The sequence below is a fragment of the Gavialis gangeticus genome, unplaced genomic scaffold, assembly GCF_001723915.1.
Source record: "Gavialis gangeticus isolate Ggan-Ray unplaced genomic scaffold, GavGan_comp1, whole genome shotgun sequence".
Taxonomy (NCBI): Eukaryota; Metazoa; Chordata; order Crocodylia; family Gavialidae; genus Gavialis; species Gavialis gangeticus.
Window position 1 is genome coordinate 40,106,938 of NW_017728998.1, and position 5,489 is coordinate 40,112,426.

Here is a 5,489-nt window from a genome sequence, read left to right on the forward strand (position 1 = left end):
CCCTTCCCCCACTAGTTCAGGAAAGCTGTGCATCACTTATCCCCGCTCTCTCCTCATATAATTATGTCCAGAGATCCTGTTTTCCTCTGTTTAAAAAGTCACAAATTCTCTAATTAAAAAACCCAAAATCTGTTATTAAAATGAAATGCAACTGTATAGATAGGCATCAATTGAACACAATGTTTTATTGATATATTTACCATTTAAAAGCAGTTTGGAAGCCTACTAGTGCCTCAATCACCATAATAAAATATATCCTAAATATCTATAAATTTTGGCATTTGATTTTGGGTTTTTTATCATGGAAAATCAGAGCTCTCCCTCCTCCCTTTGCTCACCAGGACGGAGGTCCAGGTCCCTCACTTTCAAATCATAGTCCCCCAGCCCTGCCAGTAACCCTCACTCCCCACCCACAGCCCCCCAACTCCCTCCAGCCCTGCCAGAGGGGGCCCCCAGCTGCCAGGGCTACAGGGCCAGGAATCCATATATGCAGCCCCCCACCTTCACAGCAGCACCCAAACCTGACTGCTGCCCATGGGAGGTGGCAGCTTTTGTGGCAGAGTGGAGCATGGAGCCCAGCTCCCCCTCCCCCACGGGCTGCATGGTCTATGCAGAGCCCTTTAGAGGGGGTGGGGGCAGGCTGTCCACTGCGGGTTTGGGCTCCCCACCCTGCTGCCTTTCCCCCGGGGTCTCCATATCCCAGTGAGTAGGACCTGGCATGACAGGGCAGAACAGGGCTGGGCGGGAAGCTTGTTGTCACCACTGGGAGCTCTGTGCTGCCCACCCCAAGTGCAGCATGGCCCAACACCCCTACTGGGAAGAGCCCAGTGCAACCCACAGCCCCAGCCCACAGTGACAACCCATGGTAGCAGGAGCCACACCCCTCATCCTGTGCCCTGCCCCAGCTGTGCAGCACCTACCTCTGCCCCAGCCCCAGCCCCAGCCCCAGCCCCAGCCCCAGCCCTACTCTCTCCCTCACACCCATACCCACACAGCAGCATCCAGCGGCACAACTCCTCAATGCCACCCCCATTGCTGCTGGTTGGGTGGGGAGGACCTTGCCAAGGCACTGTGGGGCTTGGAGTGGCAAGGAGCTTCCCTGCCTGGCTCCGCTCTTCCCTGCCACACCAGGTCCCACCCACAGGGCTGTGGAGGTCACAGGGAGAGGGCAACAGGGTAGGAAACCTAAACATGCAGTAGTCAGTCCACCCCCACCCCACATACAAATCTGGGGGGCACATGTTGCCCATACTCCCTCCCCACAGGACTGCATGCAGTGGTGGGGAACCAGCCCTATCCTCACCCCGCTGCCACAGCTCCATCCCACTCCCCACCAGAGCCCTACAACCATGCATTCCAGTCCCAGGCCCCAAGCCCCATGCACTATCCGGACTGGGCAGCACTCCCAGCCCTAGCCCTGCCCAACTCCCTCCCTCCCTCTTTAGGGGGGGCTCAACCCCCCACCCCCGCTCCCACCAGACGTACCTGCAGGAGCTTCTCTCCAGACTGCCTGGTGACTGTGAGAATGTCTGAGCATGCACATGAACTCCCTGCCTAACTACCATTCTCCCGCTCCCCCCCAGTCCCTTGCACACTTGGAACTTTGCCAGCCTGCAGAGAGGCTCTTGGCAAAAGTGAAAAATCTGAATGTTTCTCTGTTAAATGAAAAATACACATTTTTCTTGGTTGAAAAGGTAACTCCATGTTTTTCCCCATTTTTCTGTGGGAAACAGAAAACCTGGATCCCTGATTATGTCTCAATCTCACCCTAGCAGTGTTTCTGTACTCTCTTTATTCCTCTTTTCTCCTCCCCTCCCCCACATAACTAGGATCTGCGTGCATTTCTCATTGCCCTCCACCACCTACCCTCCCACTTCTCTGCTTGGGAAAGAAGTCTTTCAAAATGCAATTATTTTAAATTGTACGGGGTGGCGGGTGGATAGACTGAAAACATGCTCTGCAGTTAATCAGATGAGATTCAACAAGGAAAAATACAGATTGAGGATGATTAGCTAGGCTACACTCACCGGCTGCTGCTAGGTGGGGGGGGCAATCCCCACTGCCCCACACTGCATGGGGGGCTCTGTCATGAGCCCCCTGACCCCTACCCACTCTCCCAGCCCCTTCCATGGCTGTTCTGCCTGCCCCAGCTCCTGGCCCTTTAAAACAAACAATAAAAAGCCCCAACTCATCAGCTCCTGCCAAACAGGAGGATAATCCCCACTGTCCCTCCACTACCCCACACCATGTGGAGTGTTCTGCCATGAGCCCCCAGAAACCCTGAAGTCACTACAGCAGCCAGTGAGTGTGGGGCTTTTTTTTTTTAAGGGCTGAGAGCTGGGGTGGGCGGGGCATCCATGGGGCAGCTGGAAGAGTGGGCGGGGGTAGGGGCTCATGGAAGAGCTCCTCACATGGTGTGGGGCATCGGGGAGCAGCGGGGATTGCTCCCCCCCACCTGGCATCAGCTGGTGAGCAGGGGCTTTTATTTAAAGAACCATAAGCTGGGGCTGGGTGAGGCAACCATGTGGGGGAGCAGGCAGGGGATGGAGCCTGGAAGGGTTCCCCCCATGGCACCTCCCACCTCCTCCCTCCTCCCCTGCCCCCTGCTTACCAGCATGGAGTCCAGGTCTAGCTCCCTGCTGCAGCCAGTGGGGACTGCCTGAAATCACCAAGGCTCTCCAAATCTTTTCCAATTTGATTTGGAGAGCTTTGAATCAATTCAGACCTTGAAACTGGTCTCCTGATTCAATTTGGAGATTCAGCCACCAAATCTCCCCCAAATCAAATCAGCACCCAAATCTTCATACTGCCCTACTAAGCAGTTTCTGGTGGGTTCCAAGATGGCCTTAGCTAACCCGCTTAACTGGCTCCAGCTCCTCATTGAAGGAACTGCCTTATAACCTGACCTGCACAATATACTGGGATTTCTGTCCACAAGCAGCTCCTAACCTGCACACACTTTCTCCCTTTCTCTCCTGCCCCTATTCTAATTCCTGGTTCCCAGCCCTTTCTTCATGATTCCTAGTTATTACTTCCAGCCAGGCTCCAGTTCTTAACACTGGATTTTCTTCCAGTTTTTGGTCTCTGGCATCTGACTTTTTTGGCTTGATTCTGAACCATAGACCTTGGGCACATGATCTCAGCCTGGAATATGGCATCTCTCTCTTACCCTTGCTTCTGGATTTGGAATTCCTGATTATAGACCTCTAGCATATGTCCTGTCCCCAGTTTCTGACCACAAGAACCCTGACTCTAGCCAGCAAGCTGAGCTACACTCAGCATTTCCCTTTGTAGCAAAGACAAGTTTTCCATGAAATTTCACACATGTGCTGAAATGTTGACACAATAACACTTGGAGTCTTTAAAATGGCATAGATTACCACTACCATATGACAAATTAGGCTTATTGTGGAGGGATACTGTTTTTTTCCTGGAAAGTTTTAACCAGCTTTCATCATAAAACCTACTTCTGGCCTCTCCTTATGGTCAGCCTTTGCAGTAACAAATTGTTTGGCCTCAAAATTCCATGCATCTAAAAGCAAAAGATTTTTTTTTAAATATTCAGAGAAAATGCAAACTTTTCTGTTAGGGAAAAACATTGTGATTCAAGGTTAATTTGTCACACATTCAAAAATTGTTTGGTAATAGCCTTTCAAAATTGTTACAATTCAAAATGTAGATTGTAGACAAATTTGTTTAAAAATTAAAAGCCATAACAAAAACTAAGGAAGGAAGGGCCACTGGACTCTTATTCTCATTAACCTATTTAAAAGAGGCAATAAAGAACTTGGAAAGCTCAAAAAACTAAATTTCAAAATCCAGGTAAAGCTGTTAGATAACAATGCACATCCCTACCAAAATGCAATACTTAACAGTAATTAAAAATAACTGTGTCCAAAGGACATAGAAAAGATAGGTTTCAAATTGTATCAAAACATGCAATATTTTATATCTGAACATGACTTAATATGTTTTCAATGTGAGACTTGATGCCCTGGTCAGATAAATCAGATAGTCAAGCATATTGTCATGTAGCAAACTTAGTTTCCAAACACAGTATGGGACTACTGGAAACAGCAAAGTAAAGGTAAGGATGTAATGGAGCAGGCATTATTAATTAAACAATAATCCCTATATTAAATATTAAATCAACTAGCTCTTTGCCCTGATGCTGCACAGTCAGTTTCTGCTTCCTGAAGCGAAAAGGAAGCAGAAGCAGAGGCTACATCCCAGTATACTAGATACACAGCAAAAAGACTGGCACTGCTTCAAAACGACAAAAAAAAAAAATACCTTAGCTGCTGCTTTGGGTCACACAACAGGTTTCACACTCCAGTCTTAACTGGTGCTGAGAGATCAACCTGTTGTACCACTGTATCAGGACAGATACACTTCGAAATTTCTCAAGAGATCTTCAGTTACTGTGTATGCTAGAAAAAAAACCGCGAGTGCTCAGTGTCAGTTCCTGTCAGCCCCTTCCTTTGTGGCCAAACAATTCTGCTCTTCACAGATCTATTCCAGCAAGAGAGACTGAACAGAAAGCTGCTAACACCAGTTGTAGGACCACTGAAAGTTTATTGTTTTAGAAACAGATGCTTTTAAGAGAAAAGTTAAAATGAAAAAAAAAAGCTATTCAAGCTCTCTGGAAGCAAAACTGCATTCATTTTTACAAGTTTGTATCACTTCAGCAGTCACTCTACCAAAGTCTATTTAGTTGAGGTGATACAAAAACTAGGGAGACTGCATCTTAGCCCTAGTTTCCATAAATGTATACCTATTTAATAAAAAAAGTACAAATCCTTTTGTGCATCTTAATCCTGGTTTAGGCATAAGCTACTTCCAAATCAATTTAAGTTACAGCAAAGGACATATCCACACAACTTTTTACAATCCATCATCAACCACCACAGTGCCTTCACCAATGCGAGTGCCTGCTAGGCAGGCAGCACTCATGATGCCCACATCTGCAACTCCAGCCTGCCAGCCTTAGAGAGTGGGCTTTATGCACCAGGGCTGCCAGACCTCCAGTTGGGCATAGCGGCAGTCCCACCTCTCTTCATCTGGCACACCACCTACTGACTCCTTCCCTGGCTCATGCAGCCCTACACTGGCCAGCTGGGAACCCTGTCAGGCACACTTCAACAGGTGCCTGGGCTGGACCTGTGCAGTGGTGGAGTGTACCTTTGGCTACCTGAAGGATCGCTGGTGCACCCTCACCACCAGCCTCAGGGTCATGGAGGCTAACATCTCCCGGGTCACTGAGGACCAGGGGGAGCTCTTTTGTGAGGCCTGGGCAGAGGAGGTGCAGCAGATGGAGGACACCTGGCATGGAGGCCCAGGGGGAGCACCAGCTATGGTAGCAGTGACAGCAATGGGCCCCACCACCAAGGCCCTGGGCGAGCCACACAACTGGCAACAGGGCCCAGGGCACCATGTGTGAGAGGCACTGGTGGATCACCTCCTCCTGCACTCCCAATTGTAGGCCATGT

The 5,489-nt window shown here is 49.2% G+C and overlaps 1 protein-coding gene across 1 annotated transcript in view; it reads right to left on the minus strand.

Annotated features, from left to right (window-relative positions):
- LOC109289627 (dipeptidase 2-like) overlaps positions 1–4,462 on the minus strand; it is a 63,361-nt gene extending 58,899 nt beyond the window's left edge. The window contains exon 1 of the mRNA XM_019505741.1: positions 4,294–4,462. The gene's annotated coding sequence lies outside the window, so the exon portion shown is untranslated. The remainder of the gene's footprint in view (positions 1–4,293) is intronic.
- Between the last annotated feature and the right edge of the window lie 1,027 nt (positions 4,463–5,489).